The following is a 27504-nucleotide window of genomic DNA, read 5'->3' as shown; positions in this document are numbered from 1 at the left end:
CCCCGGGGCAATCGAATTGCCCCGACCAGTACATCCACAATATGATGGTTTGTACTGGTTTCTGTTCATAATTTTGGACTAGTAAAGCCAATGGTGACTTTACATGCCCTGGGAGACAGTAGTCAGTCCCAGGGTATGGAGTCTATGTTGGGGAGTCACTATGACACCCCTGTGTTACTGCACGGAGGGTGCTGGGTAACACACATAAGAAAAACATATGAGACCCTATTGAGTAAAAGACCCCATAGCCCATGAAACACATTAACATTCAGAGGAACACCATAAATCATGTCCAAGAGTGAGAGAAAAAGAGTCTCATTCCTGGCAGGAGAAAAAAACAAACTCCAGAAATCCAGCAAAGCTGCTGGGGGACTCACTAGGTTAGGAAATTCAGCCTAAACAGAGAATTCTCCCTAATACCGGTGCAGGTGTGCAACTGGGAGGGCAGGGACATGGGCCTATGGTTCAGAGGGTAGCCAGGTAACCAGTGCAGTATCAGACAGGAGATCAGCATGGAAGAGGAAGGGAGAAGGCAAAAGCAAAGAGGAAAGTCTTGAGCTGCTTCTGGAACCGGAGATGGTTCTGCTCAAGTTTCAGAGAAGCAGGGAGGGTGTTCCAGAGTGAGATGCCAACTCCTTGCTTGGGAAAGCAACTGACCCTCAAAGAGTTGGAGATGGAGGAGCGAAGAGCTTGAGTAGGAAGATGCTTCAGAAGAGAAAGCTTTAAATATTTTGGTCCAAGGCCCCAGAAGGTCTTGTGGACAATGCAAAGGGTCTTGAAATTGATCCTTGCAGCCACTGTGAGCCAATGGAGAGATTTCAGTGCTGGAGAGATACGATCCTTGGGCTTGAGACCAAGGACAAGTCTCGCAGTCCTGTTCTGGATGAGTTGCAGAGGACGGAGTGTAGAGGCGGGCACATTTATAAAGAGGCTGTTACAATAGTCAAGCCTAGAGAGAACCAGCGCTCTAGAGACAGTGGACTTCTGGGAGAAGGAGAGGAAAGGAAGAATACCTCTGAGGAGGTGCAGTTGGTAGTTTCATTTCTTAGAGACGTTGGAAATGTGAGGAGAGAAAGAGAGTGTGGAGTCGAAGATAACCCAGAAGTTCTTAGCCTGACAGGTGATAGCAGGAAGAGGGCCAAGGGAGGCCAGCCAGAGAGTGGCGGGAAAGAGGGGTGCAGGTGTGCCGATGAGGAGTATCTCTGTCTTGCTGGCATTCAGGCAGAGATCATTGACTGCGCACCACTTCCGGCTTGCAGACAGACAATCCGGGATGAGAGAAGGAGAAGAGGCAGCAGAGGGCAGCCTGAAAGCAAGCTTGGTGTCATCCTCCTAGCACTGGAAGTTAGAGCAGAGTGCAGCAATGCGGTGCGCGAGAGGTGCCAGGTATTGTTTGAACAACCAGGCAGAAACGTTAGACCCCTGGGGAACACAGCAGGTGGAGAGAGAGAGAGAGAGAGAGAGAGAGAGAGAGAGAGAGAGAGGAGAGGAAGGACCCAAGTTGGACCTGGGAGGGTCGGTCAGAGAGGAAAGAGGTCAGCCAGAGCCTGATCAGTGATACCCAGGTTATCACGGAGCCAGTTGAGCAGGATGACATGGTTGATTGTGTCAAAGGCAGAAGAGAGATCAAGTAGGAGGAGGACAGAGGGGAGATTGGATTCAAGTTCGAGAGCAGGTCTTCACGGATGTTCAGGAGAGCAGTTTCTGTGCTTCTGGCTGCTGTGAAGCCAGACTGATGGTCATGGAGACAACCAACAGATTCAGTGTAGGGATTAAGCTGGGAGATGGCCAGCTTTTCCGGGAGTTTGCCCAGGAAAGGAGTGATAGAGATCGGCCGATAATTAGACGGAGCGAGGGGTCGGCTGAGGGTTTCTTGAGAAGAGGGGGAAGGTTCTCATGCGTGCTCCAGGTGGAGGGGAAGGTATCAGAGGAGAAAGAGTGGTTGCAGAAGTCAGCCAAGGCTGAAGTGAGGATGTCAATGGGGTCCTTGATGGTTTTGGAAGAACAGGGAAGAAGCTGTTTGATGAGGTTTTCATAGATCGCACTTGTCTACAAACCACATCAGGGGAGAAGAGAGGAAAGGCAGAGAAGGGAGGGAGGTGGCCACAAGGGGGGGGGCGCAGGAAGTGGATAGACTGAAGTGAGAAGCAGGAGAAGTTGAGAGGGTGGACAGGATGTCCTGGGTTTTAGAGATTAAATGAGAAGCCATGGCCGTACAAAGGGCCTGGGAAGGGACAGGAGCGGTAGAGACTGCGGCAGGATTGGCAAGCTCCTTGCAGATTTTAAAGAGTTTGGCCGAGTTATTAGATGCTGCAGAAACGCGGGCTTGGATGTGAGCTCTCTTCTTAATGAGGACAGAGAGTCGGTATTGCCTTTGGAGCAGGCGGCAGGCCAGTTTGTTAGAGGATGTACAAGATGCCAACCATTTCCTCTTAGTCACCCTGCACTTGCGTTTAAGGGTGACGAGGTCTGAGTTGTACCAGGAGTTGCACTTGATTTTAGGCTTCATACAGACCCTCATGACAGGGGCAAGTACATCGAGAGCATCAGAAATAGCAGAGTGGAGCATGGAAAGGGCTGTGTCAGGGTGTGAGTCACCAAGCGGTGCAGGAGTGGTAGAGAAAGATGCAGCAAAAGCCTCAGCTGACACACGCTGAGAAGGTGGGTGGCAGTGTGGGGGTAGGGTTGGCCTGAGGGGTAGAGAGCGAGATGAGAGGAGAGGAGAAATTGTTTACTCCAGGAGAGATGCATGGTGAGAGCGTTAGAGAGGGGAAGGGTCTGTGGAGATCACAGCATCAAGAGTGTGCCCTGCAAAGTGAATCAGACCAGAGGGAAGAATAGAGAGAGCGAAAAGTCGCAAAGGTTGCGAAAGAGTCCCGTGGCGGGACAGGAAGCATCCAGGTGGATGTTGAAGTCTCCAAAGAGGAGGAGGTGAGTGGTTGGGGCCAGGAGGGAGGAGGAGAGGTCTGCCCACTTGGAGAGGAAGGAGGTGATCTAGCCAGGTGACCGGTAGCTAGTAGCCACTGTGAGAGAGTGGCCAGGAGAGAGAGAAAGCCTACAGACCAGGCATTCAAAGGAGGAGTAGGCCTGCATAGTAATGAAAGAGGCTCAAATCCACTCCGGGAAGATCAAGGCAACACCCCCACCGGAATTTTTGTATCTGGGCGCGGAGAGGATCTTGTAGCCATCAGGTGGGAGAGTGTCATAGCTCGTGACAGAGCTGGCCGTGAACCATGTCTTGGTGAAACCAAGGATATTAAGGTTGAGTTCTTCCAGGAGACGGCAGATGTCATAGGAGTGTTTGACAGCTGAGCGAGAGTTAAGAGTGGCGAGGTGGAGAAGGTTGCCATCCTTGAAAGAGTTCTGGGGAGGGGTACAAATCGGAGGTACTGCCTGCAGAGGTGTAGAAGGATCCCCTGGGAGGGCAGAGGAGGTAGGGGGAGAGGGCAAGGTGGACGAGGAGTAGGAAGAGGGTGCCAGAGGGTGGAGGCAAGGAAGCCCAAGAAGGGAGAGAAGGGACAGCGGGAGAGGAAAGGAAACTGATAAGGCGCAGGAAGCATCTATCAAAGAGAAGGTTGGCCTGAGGGCCTTGGACCAAGACAGTGCCATTAAGGTAAACATTAATGATGACCTTAGAGGATTGGAAGGAAGCCAGGAGGGCCTGCCATCATTAATGGGAGAGGAAGAGTAAGGAGAGAGCACAGAGACCAAATGAAGAGTCCATAGGACTAGCGAAGGAACGACAAAGAGGATGTCGGTGAGGGTCTGTGTGGAGGATGCTCGGGCTCAATTATAAAATCAGCTGTTTTATAGAAGTCAAGGCTACTGTGTAAATTGGCTCCAGATTTGTACAATGTTGCCTGTAAGTGTTGTTTTGCCTGCCTTACTGCTTTTTTTATCACCATAACGCATTGGCCACAAAAATGTCTCAAAATATAGATAAATATTTCGGTTTTTTTGCCCAAAAAACTATGTGTGATCATGTTAACAGCATGTACATTTGTGCACTTGATGCTTTTTGCAGCATTGCAGTTCTGAAAAGCACACTTTGTGAAGAAAGGCAATTGAGTTAAAGGAACATATGAAAGAATGTCTTTTGCTTGACTTCAGATGCCACAAGATGTCGCACCAACACAAGGGAAGGAAAATTGCTGTGTTTAAGACACTCAAATGTGCACATTTTAAAGAAAATGGCTTTTAGCTAAAAGTCACATTGCTGATTATCATGAATATATGGGATAATGCACCCCCTACTGTACACTATAAGGGTATTGCGAGGCACTGGGGAGTTTTGTGACCAAATAGAAGAACGAGGCCTAAGGCCAAGTTAATGTATAAGGTCACAGAACTCCAAGGTGATTTGCAATATCCTTTTTAGTTTGGGCTATTAGGTGTCACTTGCGACACCTATAAGCTGAAACTATTGTCATTGAAATAAGAGCTTCAGAGATGAGAATGAGGGCTGAAAATGAGGGCTTGTGATGCTTTCAAATGGAGATGACGATATGGGGGTGGAGATATAGTCTGTAGGTGTTGTTTGGTTATGTGTCCACCCATTTCTGCCCATTTGTAGGTGAAACCCCTTTGCACTCTTTCCTCGCCTTTCTATTGTGTAGTGCAGTGCATTGGTGGCCATTTTTACTTTTAAAATGGAGATTGTTGTGTTTATATGCTATTAAAATATGTGTCTCCTGTTTTTCATGGTAATAAAAGTAATTATTAGTTTGTATATGTTATTTAAGAATGATTGATGTTTTTTAAAAAAATGGCACTGTTACTGTGAAAGTCAGAATTGCTATGTTGGAATCCGTTTTGTTTAAAGCATTTCATTGATAACAAGTGCATTCCCATGGAAAGTATTTAATTAATGCAAAGGATGTTTTCCTTTACCGATGCCCTTATCATGGGGATCTTTCACCCTCCTGCTCTGGCAACGCAAGTCTTGCCACTGGCTGTTTTCCTTCTCAGCTCCTTAACTACTGAGCCATGGCAGGACAGGACACAAACACTAAGCAGTGCCTGCAGCTGCAAAGGCCGAGCAATTACTAATATGAAGCCTTTCATTGATAGGAAGTGCGTTCCTATGAAAAGCATTTGCTTTCACTTTCATTTTACCCAGCTGGCTTTGATCTGATCATTTTCCTGGGGCTGCGTGCACACAACAGAGGTGATGCACGGGGATGCCCAATGGCAGGCTGTGTGCACCCAGATTAAAGTGAGACAGGAGCATATGCTCAGTTTATCTTCTCAAGGACATGTCCTACTAGTGGTAAATGGCAAGAAAGGAAGAAGGCACTAAGCAGTTAATCATAAATATAATCAGGTAAGTAATACACATTTGCTTCCCTGTTGATGTTTGCATGGATCCTTCTCCACAAAGTTTTAACTCGGTATTGGTTTTCACTAATGTTAGATTTATGAAAGCCCTTCATTTGTTCATGGTTAAACTGTCTAAATTCGTTTACCGGAATGTAACATCCAGTTGAAAGTGGCGCGTGACAGATCAGAAAATTTCCGTTTTGTCTGTGTACCTATTAGCTAATCTGATTACCGTTCGGCAGTCTGTACTTAAATGTCTTATTGTTGTAGTTGGTATAACTCCTTTCGGATATACGCTTTCATTGCGATTAAATCTTGCAACCTCATCACTGTTCCAGGGTTGTATGCAACTGTTTTTACCCTGTGTTCATAATAGTATCTTGTTGATCCAGCACTCACTGCTGAGTCACAGAATGACGCACACTTTAAGATTTTCTTAGACCACTGAGTTGCCTTTGTCATGCTAAATGATGATTTGTTATTTATATAGCGCTTACGCCTAAGTGCTGTGCATAGAACATATGTACATACATTAATCATCCCAACTGAACTTGCTACTCATTTATCGGCCTCGGACGGATGAAAGGTTGAGTTGGCCTTGCCAGGATTCGAACCTGTGACCTGCAGATAACAAACACACAGATTGCAGCAGCAAGCGCTCAACTCGCTGAGCTATTTTACCGGCAAAAGAAGTAAATTAAAGATTTCTTTAGTCCCTATGGATGTTCTTGAGCCTTTTCTGAATTGATCAATGTAAACGGTTTCTTTTTGTGGGTTATTGCAAATATACTGCCTTCTGGCTGCTACAGTGCACTTTGACTCGACATGCCGCAATGCTGATAAATAAAAATTTTCAGAGGGCCGCAGTGAGTGCATCACAGGGCTTGTGCTGGGGCTGTGGGCCAGGAGCCATCGGAGTTCCCGGAGAAGTGCTGAGAAACATATGTTCCTGTAAAAAAATGGGCCAGCTATGACATGATTTACTTTTGGGGCAATTAATTGTGTTGTCAGTATTTTTTCTAACCTTTGTGTTGTAGGCACTTGGGAGATCGAAATTATACACAAATTCGAATTGACGAGTTAAAACTATCTTTGAAACTGAACACTAACACTTAAACGTATTCTGTGAACGCCAGGAAGTTTATGCTTACCTAATTTTGTTCAGAATCGTGTGCCATTGTTTCAAACCTGTGTGTTGTTGCTGTACCGCTTGGTTGTTGGTATACGTTAATGAATTTCCTTAGGCACCTTTTTCTGATGCGAAAGTGACGTCTTAATGCACAAAATCAACCTTTTTATTTGGTAACATTAGTGTTTAATGTGATGTAATGAATGGATTATTAGACGCCATTAAATCGGAAAATTTCAAAGGCAATTATTTTTCAAAAGAGTTATATTCTAAAGTTCTTGTGAGTAAAGAGGATTTTTGCAGGAGCGCTCTTGGCCTGGGATGCCAAATGGCAGCTTCTAGGACTTTAATGAGAAGCACCAACTCCTAGTGTTTTAGTGACTGTAGCACTGAAGTGGCTCATACAAACGGCACGTTTCGAGGAAGGGTTGTGTTTACTTAGTGTTTCTCGTGTAGGATTATTTGAGAAGACCGATTGTACTTTATTATTTGAAAAATAATGATTCCCAACTCCTATTTGAATTCTGGTCTAGGGTCAATAAATCTCCCTTTGAATCACCAAGCCGTTTATTTTATCGGGTATGAAACTATATTTTGACTCAAAAAGTGATTATCGCATAACATTTTGTAAATGCTTTACAAAAAGTCAAGTGATAACCACTTTTAGCGTCAAAATCCAAACTCGTGTATTAGATGATACACACTGATGATTCAATGTGAGCTTTCTTGTGTAGGATAATAATTACAGCTTGCTTTTATTTACAGTGTTGCCGAAACGCTCACTACTAACACATGTAGAGTGAGTCCTTTATAGTTTGGGCTATTAGGTGTCGCTTGAAGACACCTATAAGCAGAAACTATTGCATCGGACTACAGATATGCAGGAGTGACATGAGGAGGGACAACGGCCAAACGTTTGGCATTGCCAATGCTTGTTATTTATGATAGGAAGTATTTTATTCCCCATAATAAATGGCCACACACTGTCATTCTCTTTAACACCTCGTCCCTTGCTTAATATAATGTAGGAGATCTTCCATTTGCTGATCCATATAATCAATAGTTTTGGATTAAAAAAAAGCAAAAATGCAGTTTCTAATTTGTTGCAGAAAAATATTTTAAGCAGTTTAATTAAGCAATAAACCCAGATGAACGAGGCATTACCGGGTCAGGTAATGCCCTGGGGCGAGTTCTTGAGGGCCTTAACTTTAATCTCCGGGCATTACCAGACCTGTTAATGCCCCTGCCCAAAGGGGTTTATTGCTATTTTCCGGGATGCTAATTTTTTTTTTTCAAGTTGAGAAACAGCTTCTTTGCTGTTTCTCAACTTGACAAAACTACAATCCAAAGGTCACGATCGACGAGGGAGAAGGGAACTACATGTAGTACCTTCTCCCTTTCCATAGCAGCCATTGCTGCGAAAGGGATGCGCCTGAAACACTGTGTTCCCAGTGCAGGCGAGGCACAAGGCAGTGCCAGGTAAGTGGGGCGGGCTAGGGGGTGGGTTAGGGATGTGGAGATGAGGGGTCGGGGGAGCACACAGCATACTTACTTTAGTCCCTGCAGGGAAGATGGCGGTTTCCTGCTTCGAGGAGACTCAGACCGGGGGTTTTACCATGTGGCCTCCCCTTCTGAGCCCCTTATTGGCTGGGAGGTCGCCACTCCCCCACTCCCTGCCGGGTATTGAAAAAACATTAATTTTGTGCTTTAAAATATGCATATTCTTGCTTACACAAGTTTAACTCCAACAGTGCACAAATTAAACATTCTACCATAAACCATTCCTTGTCAATTACCGGCTGCAATGTGTCACAGAAAACAATTTTACAAGCAAGGAATTTGAAAGGTTTTTCACGGCTTTAATGAAGTGCTGTAGTGACAGCTGAAATTCTCTCTGCTGGCTCAAGCAGGAGACATTTTGACATCACAACTGAAGCATAACTGATTACACACAGCGGTTGTGATGTAATTTTCTTATTAGAGGTCAGTTGTCATGTCACAACTAGCCTGTAATAAGAACATTATTTCCAGGCTTTTATACAGATATTGCAGGCTGCCATGTGTTATAAAAGTTTTATGTACTGCACTCTTTGCAGTAATATGATTTAAGATAAGTCGGAGTGAGCGTATACTTGCAATTACGGCGGTGACACATTAGTTGAATGTAGGCCAATCTAGCCATGTAAGAACACTTATGTTTGCTTGCTTTACCTTTGTAGATTCCCAGTAAAAATGTGTCGCATAAAAAAATACTTTAGCTGCCACTGCACGAATAACCCTCCCCTGTACACACATCATGCATTCACACTTCCATTCATTTTTCTCATTCCCAGGCGCACACATACAACATACACTCTCTCATTCACACAAACGAGCGATCCGTAAACACAAGGCAACAGCCTTAGGAAACTTGAAGACTGATAGAAACGTGCAACCGGCCTTTTGAACAACATGGGATTAAATCCCCCAGACATACTACTTTTGCCTTGATAAAGACCCTTCGGGGTTGAAACACATGTCGGCTGACCACCCTCTTTCTAACCATGTGTCTACATCATAGACAATAAATCTACACGCTAAGACACAGCAACCTGAGTGAGATCCTCTTTATTTACAAGGGTCTAACATATCACGTCTAACTGCAAGGTAAACAGGACCTCCTTGTACTAAATTTCCACAAGGGGCATTGGGTTTGCCCCTTCCTCCCTGTGACCTTGCAATCAACAACGAAAAAGAACTACAAATATACGGAGCTCAGCACAGGAGCGTTCATTTTCTAGAACTCACTCCCTACCTCTCATTCACACATGCACACAAACATACACTCCCTGAATCATATGCACACTGACAGATACAAATGTATGCATACACACAAACACACACACATACATACACAGTATTCCCAGCTATATCATCACCCTCCAACTTTAAAACATGAACAACCTTGGATAGCTCAAAAGTGATTTATGGTCCTTTAGTTTTCTTTTGCATTGTATGAAAAAAATAAAATTTCTTGACAGTATTGAACAAGATCCCTGTATTGTATGTGTAGAGTGATACAGAGGCAGGCATCATGCCAAGTGGATGGCTGCCGCACTTTTTTTTAATCTGCATTTGTAAAACGCCCACGCCCGAAGGCATTAGGGCGCTGTTTCATACATGTTACATTCATCTTAACAGAAAGGGACAAGCAACAAAGAGAGAACAGAAACAAAGAAGAAACACACATTTGGGGGGTGTGGGGGTGCAGCTGGCTGAGGGAAGAGGGCCTTACTGCTGAACAAAGAGAGGAAAGGGAGGAAGCCTGGGGGTGAGGCTTGAACAAGTGCTGGTTCTAGGTGGTGTGGATGGCCGGTAGTTCTTACACAAAGAGTCATGTTTTCAGTGCCTTGCGGAAAGGACGGTAGTGGTGTCACTCCATGCAACAACCCCACATCATGGGGGCCTGTCGTCCACAAATTGTTTGGCACCAGTCGCATGTCATCGTCAAAAAAGGTGGCGTTCCCACCACTGCCATCAATTGGACGGGAATTTGTCTCGTCTGAATCAAAATGTCACAGGGCATTGCTATTTCCATTATTATTTCGCCATCATTTTCTGCATCAGAAAAGAGATCCTCATCAGATAAATCCTGTAGGGCTATATTAGCATTGATGCACAGTACAGTGCGCCATTCACACCCATCTATGTCCATCCCAATCACTGCAATCCTTTTTGCTGATACCTGTACAGCATGCAAGTCTAAGGATACCACTGACCCTGGTGCTATGTCTGGGCGCACTATTGGGCAGAAGACAAACTCTGCGTGTATTCTCCACTCTAACTTTTTTAGCTCCGGAGCTACTTGGGCCAGCGTTTTTAAGCCTTCGATGAACATTGTCTCGTCCACTGGCATGCCACGTATTTCCGGTGCCGTTGTCCCAGCCTGCACTACCAGCATTACGCGTAATGGGCATATGCCTGGTGTCGAACACACTATCCCTCTTTCTGTGAATGATATTGTCATGTTAAGTTTGCTAAGAAGGTCCCTTCCGAGTAAGTTTATTGGCGATTGTTCATAATACAGTAAGGGTGTCTTTACCGTTTTATCCCCCACTGTCACATCCAAAGCTTCTGTGTAAGGAACTTCAATTACAGCCCCAGAGAACCCCTGCGTCTCTAACTTCCGGTTAGATAACGGAAACCGGCCCGCCCGAATACATGATTTCTCCGCTCCCGAATCCACCATGAATATGAACTGCTTGTCTCCTATCTGCGCCCCTACCAATGGTTCCTCTGCTGCATCGTAGGTTGTAGTTGTAGATAGAACAGGACATGCAAGTGTTCTGTGTGGGCTGTCCTATGCTGGGTGTCTCATTGTCCCCCCCTGGTTGAACACACTCCCTGAAACTACTGATACACCACTATAGGGGGCTGGTGCTGGGGATCCGTTTGCATTCGTTGCGAAAGGGTTGCCTGGGGTGTAGTGCATAGTGTCGTTGTTTTGTGGGTGATTGTGTTCTGTAGTGATGCACCTGCCTTTGCTCTGGGTACCCCTGCTCTGGTTCCCTTTGTTGTTGCCCCATTGGGAGACCATATGGGCTCCCCGGGTGAGGGTGGCCATAGTGTTATACCTCTGGAAATCCGTTGTTTGTTCTACTCCTACACTCTCTGGAACAGTGCCCCACCTCCCGCAGTTCCAACAACTTCCCTGCGCACCTCTGGGACCTTGCCATCCATTTCCTCCCATTCCCCCGTACTCTTGTCCACCCCCTCTTCGACCCCTGTACCCACCTCGTCCCCCTCGAGGGGCCCACTCTTGCCACTGCGCACCTCCACTCTGCTCCTGCTCTTTCCACTGCCGTTGCCCTGCTCCTGCCCAATTCGTTGCCATCCTCCCCTGTATTGCTACCAGCCCCTCCTCCTCCTCGTCTCCCTCCCTGCTGTGTGGGAGCGCGGCTACTGATGCAGCAACCTTCACCAGCTTTGTTTGTACCAATTTTGCCTCGTCTGCCAATCTTTTCTGCGCTATCTCCTTTTCCCTCTCTTTTATTCGTTTACAGTGGTGAACTATTATGCTCTGTATTTCGGGCCATCCTTTTGCCTCAATGCCTGCGATTTTGTCAAGTGCTTTTTGTACCTCTTTAGGGAGCCCCCTCTTTATTATAAAATAGAATAACGACGTTGATTGGTACCAGGGCGTGCCTGTTTCTGCTCTCCACATCTCTTGGACCCGAAAAATGTAATCCATAGCATCTTCCTCGTCATTCATTGTACATTGCATTACTGACTGCAAATCTGGGGTGTCTGGGAACGTTTCTCTTAAGGCGTCCCACACCCTGGCACGTACTGTGTTAAAGGAGGCGCCATCATGGCGATCGCAGTCTAAAGTTACTCCCGGGAAGCCAGCCTTTACCCATACTCTGTCAGCTTGATCCCCCACTGCCGATACTAGCAGACTCTTCACATCACCTATTGCTAGAGGTACCCCGGCTGTGTTTTTCTCGAATGCATATATCCACTTGCTTGCCCCTCCTGATAGCGGGGGCAATGACTTTAACAAATTGGCCTTATCCATTTTAGCCCACGGTATGTAATTTGGCCTCCCTCCTCCTCTGTGTATTAGCAGGAGTTGTAACCTTGTCATGATGCCCGCTCCCGGGGAGCCGGTTCAAGCCCTGCGTCCCCGAAAGCGGACATCCAGTCCCCAAGGAAGGACCCAGCAACCCCATGTAGGGGCCCTTTGGACAGTGTCCTGGCACCTATGGCGCCAGGCTCATAAAAGACATCAGTCCTGGTGCCATAGGTGCCAGGCTCATTATGGAAGTTCTTGGGTGCACTTACCTGATGCAGACCATGCTGCAGGATCCCAGCCTCCTTGAGGCCTGAAAGGAACTACTTTACCTGTGGGACTAATTTACCATCCGGGCGTGGCCGGGGAAGGATACATACCTGATTGGAGGAAGGATACATACCTGGAACTTCTTCCAAGGCTATTTAAACCCCACCCGAACAGCCACACGTGCTTCGCGTTGTTCTGCATCTAGCAGCTGGACGCTCACCGTGTCTGCTCCTGCATCCTGACTTCTGCCACGCCTGCCAGCATCCTGGATCACCTGCAAAGGAAGAGAAGAAGAGAACAGAAGAAGGAAAAGTCCTTACCAGCTAAATCCCGCATCCCGGAGACATCTCGCCAGCAATCCTGAAAAGGAAGACTTTTATTTAAAAGCTCATCGCGTCGATCGCTGCAGCGCCACATTTCACTCACCTTTACAGGGTGCCTCCATGTTCAGCAGTGATCATCCGGATTCGCAGTCACGCCCCAGCGCCTAGGGAGAAAAAGACCAGAACAAAAGGTGAGAGAGAGAAGGGAATAAGGAAAGCTAAATCTCCATGTTAAGACTTACCTGTTGATTCATTCCCTCTTCATTTCGGGTCCGCGCAGCATCCTGGCATTTCCGGACCCCGGCCCCTAAGGGGAAAAGAGACATCAGCGTTAATGAGCGAATGAAAAGACATTACCAAAAAACGCTCATTAAAAATTTACCTGGAAGCCAAGCAAGTTTGGTTCTCACCAATCCGAAAATCCAGTGAAGTAACTGGATACCAACGCGCCCCTGCATCAGAAGCAGGATGGAGAGCTCCTCCTTCCAGACCCTAAGGTGAGACGCTACGAGGAATCACAGAAGGGTTTCGAGGAGGGCGAGAGGGGAAAGTGGGAGGCTGATTGCATTACCCCGCAGACAGTTAATCCCCTATTTTCGCCTACAGAAGGATACTTCTGCGAGCCAGACAAGCCAGATTTGGGGGCCTGGTCCAGTCCGTCTTCCGAACCCTGCGCATCACCTTAGAAGAGGTCACAGCAGCGCGAACCAGGCCAGCGCCTCCATGGGAGTCAGGTGAGCGTTACAAACCTCCCCTTTGTTGTCATATCTATACTCACCTTCGTTCCGTTTTTTCCTAGTGGTGCCATTTTCCCCAACCTATTCCTTAGCCGTCCCGTCCACTCTTCTTCCATCGTTCTCCCTGAACATGTGCCATCCAACCCCTCACTTCCTCCTCCCATTGCCACGCTTAGCCTTTCACTTTCCTCTAAGTCTTCTCCTATATCACACAATAGCTCCTCTCTACCTCCTGTAGTCCTTATCTCATCATCAGTGCGCTCCTCCCTCCCCTCTAGTTCAATTATTCGGGTCGGTTCTTCCTCTATCCTAAACAATATCTCCCCCTTCTTCCACCCTTCAATGGTTTTATTCTCACTCTGCGCTCTTGATATGGGCTCTGACCTAGCAGCATTGGTCGCAGTCTGTTCACATATACCTTTTATCCTCGTGAGCTCATCTTTTGCTATAGAGAGCCTGGACTCTAGGTCTTCTGTTAGTTTCTCTATGTTCACTATTGGCGTACTTACCTGGTCTCGCTCTCTATGACTCTCATACGGTGGGGGTGCTGTTGGCCCTTGAGTCGTAGTGACTGTTGTTGGGGGTACATAGGTTGGGTCACTATACCCTTCTGCGGGCACTGGCTTATTCAGTATTGGGTACAACCTAGTTATCTCTACCGGTGGCTCCCCTCCCGGCAACACCTTGTCATCTTTTGGTATCAGTAATGGATTGTCAGTGGTAGATGGCAGATCAGTTCCTAATTCCCTTTTCTTAGGCGGGGGTATTTCTTCAAACAATCTCCATAGGTCTAGTATTTCTCTCCTATTGTGTAGCTGCTTCCCCTTGTATTTCAAACAAATGCATGTAGCTACCATATCTAGGACACTCTTGTCAAATGATCCCCCTTCGGGCCATATTTGAGGTAATCCTTCCCCCTTCAGCTCTGTGATCCACTGATCATGATATTTCTTTACGCGTTCAGCGTACCCAGGTAGATTCTTACAAATATGCGATAAGGGTGTTTCCGCCCCCATAGTTCGTTGTTGCTCGACACTGATGTATATTTATATATATCTTTACATAAGTCTATCACCAGATGTATCTAAGTATTTGCGTATTACTGCGCGCGGGGACCTGTGTGTGTTTCCGCCACCTGGACAATATAAGAATAGTCGCGCACAGCCTCTATTCTATATACTTTAGGGGGCATATACAAAAGCAAACCGCCCTTCGTACACCATCAATATCTTCAGCAATTTGACCCAAAAATAAAAAAAACGACCACTTTACCGCATTGCACTCTTGTTTGTAAACAAATTTCTGGTCACACTTACCATAACCACACCATAATTATGCATTTATGCCCACCTTTACACATTCATTGTAACAAATATGTTCTGACACATACGATGCTTACACACCCAAAGGCAACACTCTATTCATAGCCCAATTTGTACTCCCTTTCCTCCCTTGCCAGCTGTCCCTTTCCGTCTTACACTGGTATGAATTCGTCTTTTAGTTTTGACATAAACTTGTTTTTCTACTAAGATTATCTCCTTTTTTTTTTTCTTTCTTCTACTAACCACTAACCCTGTTTTTTTCCCCGTGGACCCAAAGAGAAGAATAGCAGTCACTAATGTATTCACCGTGTCTTCCTTTACCAGACACCTTTATCTTATTTTCCACTTCTTCATATATTCCCAGTAATAGTCAAGATAGCACTATGCGGCGCCGCCTTCTACCCCCTCACGGAGCTAGGTTCCCGTCTCTTTATCTCTTTTCACCTCTTAATCCTAATGGCCATATGCAAAGAAAAAGTAAAGAAGGTCTAGAGTTGTTCTTAGTAGTCCCAAAGTGTCCCCTTTCAAACAGCCTCCTTCCCTGTCCTATTTTCCTCCCCTACTCCCTTTATGGTCGCTCGCACTTAATACTCACGTGCCCGTCTTGAACCGAGAGTCTCCGAAACTGGGTCCGTCCAGGCAGTGATGCCGTACGCTCAACGGTCAGCCCCGGTTCCGGCGAGCGGTACTCAAAGGGGATTTTTCAACCGGGATCCCGTACCCTCTCTCTGTTGAGTGCGCACTTCTGAGCGTACCGGTCGCTGTTGGCAGGTAGCCTTCCGGAGCCGGCGCACCGTGCATATCCCTTTTTGACCAGAGATTTTCGTGCCAAAGGGGACGGTAGGAATATATATATGTTAGCAGAAAAATAATAATCACGCTTTCGGGGTCACCACTGAAGGCGAGCGTCCCCCAGATAGCACGATCCTCCCCACAATGAGAGACAATAATGGACTCTCCCAGGATGGGAATAAGGCCAGGACAAAGTGCGGGTGAGCTTAAATGGGAGTTTATCAATCAGAATAGGGCATGCAAAGAACTCTGCAAACTCCGAGAGCGCTCTGTCTGACAATCGCAAAGACAGGCGTATATATTTACAAAAAGCCTCATAAGAACCTACATGCTATAGGGGGCACAAGTTCGTGGGGATTGGGTGGCGACAACTAACTATAGGTGCTGCTGCGATGTGGTTTGCTGTGGTTGGTGGACGTCACTGGTTACCCTCGTTGGTTGGGCTGGGCCGGGCAGGTCAGCTGGGCTCATCCGGGCGGTGTTGTTGTGCCAGCCGCGACCAGTGTCAGTGATGAACGTCTATCCTGACTTCCTGCCCTAAGGCCACGCACACCGCAGTCATTCAACATTGCAATATTATCTTCCCCGGTAAATCCTCCAATAGGTTATTCTACAGGTTAATGCAACACAGGAGGAATGCACCTAGAGTGCAGTCTTTTGGCGATACATCAATACATGGTTACCATCGTCCTGTTGACCGGGTATCATAGGTCGCGAGGTTGGGTCTCAGGGCATGGGACGGCTGTCCGAGTTTATCATGTTTCGTTAGAAGTCATTATGAATGTGTTCCTGTAGTGTTGCTATAATATTGGGTGTCCTAATTTTACAGGGGCCATTAACCTAAGGTAAGCCGGTGGGTTGTGGGGCCTACAAAAGGGCGCCTTTGGATCTGTGTTTTAAGGCCGGGGTTTACTGCTGGGTTGTAAATAATTCAGGTGGCAGGCCGTGGCCTTGGGTGCTGCGGGGGAATGTGAATGCTTGAAGCGGCTCCAGCCGAAATGGGGGAGGTGGAGCAGCGCGGCACAGGCCTTTGCTTTTTCGTCTAGCAGGCTTCAATGGGAGGAAGGGGGAATGGCCTTGCATGTGCTCACAAAGGTATTTTCCTCGTGTGTTGCAGATTTAAGTGGAGGAGACATAAACATTCACATAATATACAGTGCCCATTGAGTCTTTTCGAAGCTTATGTTTTGACATTGTTAGTGCCTTTCACATGGCCATTTAACACACCTTATCTATACGCTAAGTATTTAACACCCACAACATTCTGTTACATTTCTATGCATGTGCGGTAAGTGAGGTAGTAGTAAGGTTGGTGGAGCACGCAGGAACAAACCGTCAACAAGGCTGACGGCAGTGACACATAGTGAGCTTCGACCTAAATATGGTGCCTTTTCATGCACCCCTTACATGAGCTCTCAATATGGTTGCATTTGCCTTCCTTTGCACTCTAGCAGCATTAGTTCAGTTATGGCGTGGGACCGTGGGGTGCAATCTTCTCGGTAAAACACATAACACGAAAAACCCCCGGGAAAACCTTTACTATTTACGCATAGCTACGGGGATGTGGGTACTTCATCCCGAATGTCATGTAAGCACACATTCTGCCATCTTCATGGAGGTTACAGGTTTTTAGTCAGGAAGGCCGTGGAGAGAAAAGTTTCATCACAGGTGGTTTGCTCATTAGTATTTGGGGACTCTGCTTTTGTCAGGGGACCATTTTACAGTTCTTTTCCACCCCGGCCCTGCTGACCGGGTCATACTGGGAACAGCGATACACTGCGGAAGGTGAAATGTTACAGTGTTGGTATCTGACACTAGCTCATGTCCGTCTGTTCGTGGGAACGGGCTCTCAGCGGATCTGCCAGAGAGCTGCGGCCACAGGGATAAGTGACACTCTCCAAGGGTGGGGGCCACGCTGCGGTGCACAGGGCTCAAGCCATCTTTATTTCACAAAAATGGTTTCCAGGGCCCAGCTAAATTCAGCCTGTTTGGTCAATGTCTTCAGCCAGTGGCCTACCCACCACCTGGGCCCTGGTGGCAGGGGGAACCCTGGACGAGCCATGGACTTCACAGGGGGCAGAGGATGCAGTGGAGGGGGGTCTCTTGGACCACTCCTCCCATACAGTAGTTAGTTTCTGCTCTTACTTCAGGTGGCAGAGCGTTCTACTGGGTAGCTGCTACTGTGGGGAAACTGGCCCCTCCTGCTCTTGTCTTCTTCACCTTCGGCAGGACTAGTCGGTGTGCCTAGGTGGTTCTTACTGGTCTGGATGAGTAGGATCGTTCAATTTTTCAGGCTAGGTAATGTGGGGCTGTGTTCCAGAGACACTTGTGAGTGATTGAGAGGGTTTTGAAAATGATCCTTTCTTGGACGGCGAGCCAGTGGGCTTTTTTTGTTGCAGCGGAGATGTGGTTTCTTTTGGAGATGTTTAAGGCTGCGTGTAGGGCATTGTTTTGAATAACCTGTCGTTTGGTGAGGTTCTGCTTGGAGGTACCTGCAAATAGTGCGTTGCAGTCGTCCAGTCTTGCTCCAGTGATAGCCTTGGCTATGGTTAAGCATTTAGTTGGAGAGAGGAAGTGGCTTGCTGCATTGATAAGCGTTGTTGTGTATGTGGACGAGGATGCAATGGCTTTCAACTTGTTTAGTAAGGGAGAGAGTGACATCTAAGTGGATATCTAGTGTCTTCACGGATGAGAAGACAGGGATTCGGTTGTCATCTATGCAGAAGGATGAGAAATATGTGCTGAGTTTCTTGAGCATGGTGGCGAGCCAACTGATAGGATCTCTGTTTTCTCGTTGTGGGTGGAGGCCATCCACGATTGAATGGTGGCGTGTGTGTGTGTATATATATATATATATATACATATATATATATATATTTTTTTATAATACTTTTTTTGGTTTTAACAACAATCACAGTCAACAAAAAACAAAGAAACAAGGTCAAAACATACGCCTTCAAAGAGTGAATCAGTAATGAAGCATGGTTAAAGTTAATTGGTTTTCATATGCAGCCACCTCCCTGTGATATTTGAATGTGTTCTTTTTGGGCATCAAAGGTTACTAAGGTTCACGATCTTCCCATTTTTTGCCTTGTAAACTCTGTGTTCCAGCATTGCACATGTGTCCATATCGTCTGCCCATTGATCCAGTGTCGGAGATTCTGGGGCGCCCCATTTCTGTGCGATATTTCGCTTCATCAGTCCTGTAGCGTAGCTAGGAGCAATCCCTCCCATTTGTTAGCAATGTTCTCGTCGGGTTTACCCAATAACAGTATTTTCGGATCTAGTGGTATACTGCGGCCTAGTACTCTGGACAGTTCATCCAGAAGGTCTGGATTCGAGGACACTCCCACAGCATATGTATGGATGATCCATCCTCTCCACCACATTGGAGACATTGCAGACTTGGGTCTCGCCTCCATTTGTGTATCATAGTTCTAGGATAATATATTCTATGCAGGATTTTTAGTTGCAACAGGCGGAGCCTGGAAGAGATAGCGATTTCCCTAGGATGCATTAGGATCTGGATACAGTCCTCCGGGTCTGTGGTGCCCACATCTTCTTCCCATTTGGATTTAAGGTGAAGGAGTTCCGGAGTGGCAAAGGAGGACATAGCATTGTATAATATAGAAGTGCATTTAACAGGGATATATGCTGGGAGTATATTGCGTTCTATGGGTGTGTACTCAGGAATGACAGAGCTTGTTTGATTGTGTGGTCGTAGGGCGTGAGCCAGTTGAGTATAATGATATTGTTCGGTTGTTGGGAGCTGGAATTTTAGCCGCAGTGCCTCGAAAGGGCCGATTTCCCCACCTACCAGGACATCCACGATTTTGGTGATACCGGCTTCCTCCCATTTGGACCATGGTTTGAGTTTCTCCAGTTCAGTCAGGTTACTATTGTGCCACAGGGGTTGTACGGTGGTAATTTTGTCTTTCCATCCGACAAAGGCGTGTGCCAGTCTCCAGGCCATAGTAACATGTGCTGCCATTGTTTGTGGAAGGGGCCTATGGAGGGGCTGATAGAGCAGATGTAATGGGTCTGTATCGTGCATGGCCGCGATTTCGGCCCTTATATGTGGCAACTCCTGGTCCCCATGTAATAGGTTGTTGACCACCACTAGCTGGGAAGCCCAATAGTAAACCCGGAGGCGGGGCACGCTGATACCTCCCTCCCAGATCGATCTCTGAAGCGTGGCCAGTGCAATGCGGGGCTGACCCCCCCCACCCCCATATGAGTTCTCTAAGGAGACCGTCAAGGCGGTCAAATTCGGCATCTTGAATCTCAAGTGGGGCATTTTGTAATACATAAAGAAATCTAGGCAGGGTGATCACCTTAAAGAGGGCGGCTCTACCCATAAGTGTCAGGGGGAGAAGTCTCCAGTGGCGGACATCGTCTAAAACGGTCCATGATTGGTTGAAGGTTGTGGATTGTGTAGCGTGTTTGGTCCTCAGATACCCAAATCCCCAGATATCGAAAGCCATTTGGCTCCACTTTATATGGACATTCCTGGGGGATGGCCTGTGTACCGCCCTTCACCGGAAAAAGGATAGATTTGCTCCAGTTAATTCTCAGCCCACTGAATTCACCAAAATGGACAAGCATCCGCGTCACTATGGGGCAGGTTCGTATCGGGTCACCCAGATAGACCAGGAGGTCGTCAGCGTACAAGGACGCCCTGTCTTCATGTCCCTCCGGCCATCTAAATCCTGTCCAATCCTTGCTCTGACGTAGCCATAAAGCGAGTGTCTCTATCGCAAGAGCGAAGAGGAGGGGGGACAAGGGGCATCCCTGCCGTGTGCCTTTGCCAACGGTGAAGGGCTCAGAGGGCCACCCGTTCACCTTCACCTCTGCTTGTGGATCTGTGTAGAGGAGTTGTACCCATCCCAGAAAATTGTCTCCAAAACCCATTCTTCGCAAAGTTTCCCAGAGGCTGTCCCTGCAAACTGAGTCAAACGCCTTTTCAAAGTCTATGGCCAATAGTGCAAGCGGCTTGTCTATAATAGGGGCCCTTTCCAGTTGTAGGTGAAGACGCCATATGTTCATGCGTGTCGATTTGTGTGGCATAAACCCGCATTGGTCCGGGTGGACCAGAGAGGTAATGATCAATTGCAGCCGGTTAGCTAGGAGTTTGGCAAGGACTTTAGTTTCGGTGTTAAGTAATTAAATGGGCCTGTAGGAGGCGCATTGCTCAGGTGGTTTACCCGGTTTGGGAATCACAACAATCATGGCTTTGTGCAGATCCGGCGGGAGAGCGCCCTGGTCCTGGGCCCCGAGGAACATTTTGTGGAGATGTGGTGCTAACTTCTCCCCATCCAGCTTCTTCCAGGTCTCAACCGGAAACCCGTTGGGGCCCGGCGTTTTCACAGACTGCAATTGGGCTATAGCCTCGGCTATCTCTGCTTCGGTGAGAGCAGAGTCCAGTTGTGTTTTCTGCTTTTCCGATAGTTGTGGCAGAGTGATATCATCAAGGAGGGAGGGGTCCAGTGGGGATACCGGAGTGCAATACAGAGCGGCATAGAAGTCAGTGAAAGCCTTTGCTATATCATGGTCTGAGTGGCTTCTCCCATCCTGCGGGGTTATGATTTCCCTAACATGGCGTTGGCCCTCATCTCTTCTCTCAAGCCAGGCCAGCTTTTTACCGGCTTTGTCCCCATGTTCATAGACCCTTGCTCTGAACTCTCGATGGGCGTGTTTAGCGTTGTCTAGCTCGATGTTTCGAAGCCTCTCTCTAGCGCCCTTAAAGGATCTGAGGGTTTCAGAGCTCGGATCAAGAACATATTTGGCCTCCCAGTCGCTCATTTCCGCTTCTGCCTCTGATAATTTCCTAAGTCGTTCCTTCTTTTTATTTGCCGTCCAGGAGATTATTTACCCCCTCAGTACCGTTTTGTACGCCTCCCATATCATTACAGGATTATCGATCGCGTGGTATTAATTTCGAAATATTCATTGCTTGCTTCCGTGAGTTGATCGACAAGATCAGGGAAGCCCAGATGATAGCTATTCAATCTCCTTGACTTAGGGGGAGCTATGCCCCGCATGCACAACACCATCATCAAGGGTGAGTGGTCTGAGATGCCACGGGAAAGTAGATCCGCAGTAGTCGCCTTATGTATACCGGTTTTCGGGAGGAAGACGTAATCCAGTCTGGACAGGGAGCCGTGTGCTCCCGAGTGGAACTAGTAGGCCTCGACATCAGGGTGGAGATTCTGCCACACGTCTCGGAGGCCCAGGGCTGACGCAAATTTGGCTAAATTGGTGGAGTTATTCAGGTTGCGGTCCATGATGTGGGTGCGATCCTTAATGTTACACATAACATTGTTAGAGTCGCCCCTAAGATCCACATATCAGTTTGGTGTTTTGCCATAAGGGTGACCAGGTTCTCTAGTAGTTCCTCCCCCAGCCCCGGCGGAGAGGATACAGACGCAACGGCCAGTGTTTCTTCCCCCAGTGTTACAATGGCCATCACATAGTGACCCCTGGGGTCTTGTTCTACTGTCAGCGGCACAAATGGGAGGCGTTTGTGTATCAGGATGAGAGTCCCCCTGGATCCCATTGTGTATCCCGCGTGTAATGCCAGTCGGTAGTTGGTTCTTCGAAAGAGGGTGCAGTTGGTTCCAGCTAAATGTGTCTCGTTTATCAGAGCAATGTCTGGGGAGTGTCTGTTCAAGAATTGCATGACAAGGCGTCGCTTGATCCCAGAGCCCAGTCGTTCACGTTCCACTTGATCAGTTTGAGAGATCTGGGGCACTCAAGGGGTAGCGCATGGGTCAGTGTAGATGCCATTTATAGTTTGTAGCATCAGATTTGCCGGTTCTGTGGAGTCGCCATATAGGAGTATTGTGCGGGGGTGGGTTACAGTGGGGGTGGGCTGCCAATCGGGAGTGACATTTGATGGCATGTGCTAGTTGATATGATTCATTAGCTTTGTGAATGCATAGTAACTGTAGATCAATACAAAACAACATAAACTGTCCCTTCCTCCCACCCTATACTCCACTTCAACATGAAGTACCTGTTGCCCAAACATTGTTGACACTCGGAACTAGAGTGTCAGCTTAACTTGAGATTCTAAAGGAGGGGCGGGCGGTCCCCGTGCAGCTGCATTGTTAAAGCATGTCTCGCCTTATGTAAGGTAGCGGGCCTCGCTGCAGGTCAACGGACATTTTAGAATGCTACTCACTGCTAGGTGTAGGGGCCTTACCAGGGGTCGAGGCGGGGCTCAGCCACCATTCTCTTCCAGTGGCTTTTGTGCTGGTGCCTGTAGCGGGATCAGCCGTTGGTCGGCTGGCTGTCTGGGATTCCTGCCCCTATTGCTTTGAGGTGACGGCCAGTCCCCTTCTATGTGTTGTTCGGCCCAGCGCCATGCCTCCTTGGGGTCGCTGAAATGGACTGTGGTTCCTTTATGGTGGATTTTAAGCTGGGCGGGGAACAGCAGGCCGTATTTAACTCCCTTTGAGTGCAGTTGCTTTTTGAGCTGGTCGAAGGATTGCCTAGCTTTCTGTACCTCCCTCGTGTAGTCAGGGAAGAAAGCAACCCTGGAGCCGTTGAAAGTAATCGTGCCCTTGACGCATGCCCGTTGTAGCTGAGCGTCTCGGTCTCTGTAGTTTAGGAGCTTCGCTATTACTGTACGCGGAGGCGCGCCGGGTACTGGACGTCCCGTGGGCATGCAGTGTGCTCTTTCAATGGAAAAGAATTTGGAGAAGGAGTCCGGTTCCAACAGATCCGTGAGCCATTGTTCAAGAAAGAGTTCCATGCAAGGGCCTTCTGTTTTTTCCGGTATGCCGAGTATGCATACATTGTTGCGCCTGGATCTCCCTTCTCCCTCCCCCACTCTGTCTTCCAGGGTTTTGATCTTGGCCGTAACGCTTTGGAGTTGCTGTTGCATATTGTGTAGGCTGTCCTCTGCATTTGAAATACGTTGTTCAGCCTCTCCGGTGCGTGCTGATAGTTTTTGTAAGTCGTGTCTGAGGAGGGAGACGTCTAGACTTATCCCATCCATCTTCTGCTCCATTGATGTACGGGATTCTGCTATGGCGGCCATGACGTCCTTTAAAGAGAGCATGTGTTCCGGTTCTAGTTCCATGGGGTTCGATGCTTGGAGCTCCTGGGTTTGCGTCGGGGGTATTGTGTACTGGTCTATTCTGTTTTGTGCGGGAAGTTTCTTCATTTTGTCCTTTCCCATGCTTGCTGGTCGGTCTCGCCACTAAACAGGTATGGTTCTGTAATATTGCTCACTGTCTTTGTTGATTGGGGAGTGGCGCATTTTAGTCCAGGGTCTCCTGATATTTGGTGCTCCCTTTTGTGGTGTCTTGGTGTTAGGCAGAAACCTGTGCAGTTCCCTTGGGGACCACTGCAAAAGATTTAGGACTACAGGTGTTGGCTGTAAACCCACTTGGTAGCAGTCTGTACCACCCAGATTTACCTGGTAGCTGTGGCTGAGCAGTCAGACTTCCCTCAAGAAGAGTTAGGCAGTATGCAAAGTATACACAATAGGCACCCAGATACAATAGCACAAGCAAACACTGATCAGAGCTTTGGTATCATGGTTTATAATTATTTATTTAAAAACACACTTATTGAAACACTCCAGCACTATTATTGTATTTCACTCTAAACATAGTTACTATTATTATATATACACTCCTTACTCCTTATCAGTCAAGTCTTAGTTAACACCACTTATTTCCAGACAGAGGTGAGCGCTTAACTATAGATGGCACTCCAATAAGTTAACGAACAAGGGAGGGAAAAAGGCAGAATGTAGGAAAATACACCACACTAATACTTAGGAACTCTTAAGCAAGGCAGGAAAGTCAAAAGTTAAATGTGAGCCAAAGTCCATAGGCCGGGCCCACTCTTGGAGAGAGCAGGGCACAAATGCACCCAAGATCACACAATGACAACAGGCTTAAAAAGTCTTGCAGTGAGTTCAGAAAGGTTTTAGTTAGGCTCAGAAAAGTTTAGCCAGGGTGTCCCAGGCTAACCCAGGGTCGAAAGCCGGGGGCTAAATCTACCCCGTACAGTCAGTTGCAAGGGAAGCCAGGCGGAACACGGTGCCTTATGTGGAAAGGATCCTCCAGCGGGGGCAGTTGTTCCTGGCAGCGGGTGCAAGTCGCGGCGTCGTCCAGAGGAAGAGAATATCTCGACGTGGAGGAAAGATGAAGGTCGTTGCACTGCCAGGAAAGAAACCAGCCGTGAAGTTTTCCGGTTAAAGGTACTACCCTTTGATTCGCGGTAGTGGTAAAATGTGGTATCCCGGTTGCCGGGGTGCTTGGCACAGGCAAGGCGGCCACGAGATGCTCCAGGAAGCGAAAAAGGAAGCATACTGGTTATCCCCACCAGTCGAAGGAAGAAGACTCTCCGGGCTGGAGATCCCCTCTGTCGTTGGGAAAAGTGGTGAGACGGTTCAGCAGGGCTCCACCGGTGGTGTCGTCGTAGCAGGTCAGCTCAGCTTCTCCCTCGTCGGATTCTTAGGTCCTGTGGCGACTTCTCAAGTTCCAGTCCCCAAAGCCCTGCTTTTATGCAGAAAACCCCCATTCACTCAGCCTAGCTGTCACTCAAACATGCTAAGTGGTGAGCCGGTCGGCTCACCACTTGGGCCAATCAGGACGGAGTACGACTTGAGTTGCCTAGGCAACTCAGTCCAGGCTGCCTAAATCCCCCTCGACCCCTCCTAAGTACCCCAGACAGAGTGGCACCACTTTGGAGGGCTTCTGTGGAGAAGCCCGCCAAAATAGTGGAACAAAGGGCTCAACTTGAGTTGGAGTCACAGAAGCGAACACAAACGCCATTTTAGAACCGAGTTCTGGCAAAAAATACCAACCGGAGAATTAATATTAAATAAATAAACCGGCGGTATGTTCGAGGCTATAGGAATGAAATAATTAAAGTTGGTAGCATCGAACAATGGGAAATCCCATAGGGATATATTCGCGGTCGAATATAAAAAGTAGTATCCACTGCCACCAGCCAAAACTCGATCAGGGGGAACGGAGACGTGCCCCCTCGACTAACAGACCTCGGGGCAATCGAATTGTCCTGACCAGTACGTCCACAATATGATGGTTTGTACTGGTTTCTGTTCATAATTTGAGACTAGTAAAGTCAATAGTGACTTTACATGCCCTGGGAGACTGTAGTCAGTCCCAGATTATGGAGTCTATACTGGGGGGTCACTATGACACCCCTGTGTTACTGCACTGAGGGTGCTGTGTAACACACATCACAAAAACACATGACGCCCAATGGAGTAAAAGACCCCATAGCCCATTAAACACATCTAGAATCAAAGAGACACACTCAAATCATGTCCAAGAGTGAGGGTAAAAGAGTCTCACTCTTGGCAGGAGAAAAAAAATAAACCCCAAAAATCCAGCAAAGCTGCTGGGGGACTCACTAGGTTAGGAAATTCAGCCTAAACAGAGAATTCTCCCTAACACTTGGTCCCCGGGTGGTATCTCTGTTCTGCTGGGGAATGCGCAATCATCGGCATTCACCGTGGGGAGTAGACAGCTCGGTTATGTTTTGCATCCCTAGCTGTGGGGGTAGTACAGCGTGAACTGGCCCGTCTCCCCCTTCCTCTGTTGGGTGTCAGAGTTACCGTGTTTATCTTGGCCCGCTAGGGTACTGTTTTGGGTTGTGCACTGTAGAGTAGGTCTTCTTCTGGTTGCCACTGCTTTGCCAGTTCCAGTGTCGGTACGCTGTATGGTCAGGGCAGTGACCTTCGGGGCCTCAGTCTGTATGGTGTGTGTCTCCTAACCTGGGTCACACCAGGACTTTACCTTGGTCACTATCTGGTTGGAAGATACACCGACCGTTGGTATGACATGGGTTGGTGTGGCTCAGCCCTGCCATTCCTTCCGCTGTTGCTCCGGCTGATGTAAGTGTTATCTTTACTGGGCAAGCATGCAGTTGCACTGGTCCCCTTTCAGTGAGATTGTTTGAGGCTGAGGATGTTACACCGACTCCCGGTGTGGCACACAATATGTCTCCGGTCCTGCAATTGCCTGTACAGGGCAGCGTGTGCACCTCCCCCGCAGGCAGCCGCTCGGCTAGATGGGCTCCTCAGGGTGAGTAGGTGTTGATTATACTTATGGCGAGGACCCTGGTTCCAGGCTTGTTATTCTCCTGTTGTGTCATGGGTCCCCCGGGCTGATGGTCGGGGCCGTGTTCTAGTTGGTTTCCAGAGGGGTGTGTGGCTGGTCTACTCCCCCAGGGTTGGTCAGATACAGGCTGGAGCGTGTCCTCAGCCCCCAAGCATGTCACGCGGCGCCGCAGCACAACGCAGGCCCTCCGGACCCACTATTTGCAGCAATACGTGCTCTGGCCGCGTGGAAGGCTACACCAATGGACGGCACGTAGCCTGGGGCCGTTGCCCATCGCGTCGCCCGGGCCATCGAGGGGGGGCACTCACCGAATCGGCGACCAGCAGCTGTCCTCTCCCCTCACCACGTCGCCCCCGCCGCCGTGGTCCCGCGACGGGGCGAGCCGCGGCAGAGTAAGCAGCGCGAAACGGCTCAGCGCCGGTCCCCGCTCGCCCGCTGCCCTCGCAGCGTTGCCCGAGCTCCGTGCGCCGAAATGGGGCACGGCTTCAGGGCGTGTTTGCACAGTCCCTCGGCCAGCAGCCCCCCCAGGTCTGTAGGAGGGGTGCACCTTACCCGTTCGCCTTTTTCTGGTCTTCCGCCTGTGCAATGTCCGAGAAGGCTCTCATGGTTCTGTTTTCAAGAAAGGGCGCTATCCAGGCTGCCGATTTCTGGAAGAAGTTTGCTGAGTGTGTGAGGTGGTGGCTGAGTGTGTCGTGGTCTTCCATATCGAAGGCAGCAGATAGATTGAGGAGGAGCGGGAGGGCTGGTTTGCCTTCATCTTTGAGTGAGTCTAGTTGAGTTTTGAGGTCTAGGAGTGCTGATTCAGTGCTGTGGCCTGGGCAAAAGCCAGATTGGCGCATTCCTAGGATGTGGTAGGTGTCTAGGTAGGTTTGAATTTGTAGGTAAGCGGCCCTATCCAGGATCTTAAGGAGGAAAGGAACTGTGGTGATTAGTCTGTAGTTGTTGGGTAACAG

The 27504-nt window shown here is 48.2% G+C and overlaps 1 protein-coding gene across 1 annotated transcript in view; it reads left to right on the top strand.

The window, feature by feature from the left end:
- The window catches only part of IFT74 (intraflagellar transport 74), a 1698810-nt gene that overhangs the window by 382270 nt on the left and 1289036 nt on the right, over positions 1-27504 (top strand). The gene's annotated exons all lie outside the window — the stretch shown is intronic.

Source organism: Ambystoma mexicanum, chromosome 6q, assembly GCF_040938575.1.
Source record: "Ambystoma mexicanum isolate Mex_15411 chromosome 6q, UKY_AmexF1_1, whole genome shotgun sequence".
Taxonomy (NCBI): domain Eukaryota; kingdom Metazoa; phylum Chordata; class Amphibia; order Caudata; family Ambystomatidae; genus Ambystoma; species Ambystoma mexicanum.
The sequence above is the reverse complement of the archived record's forward strand: the minus strand, read 5'-3'. Positions and strand labels throughout refer to the sequence as shown.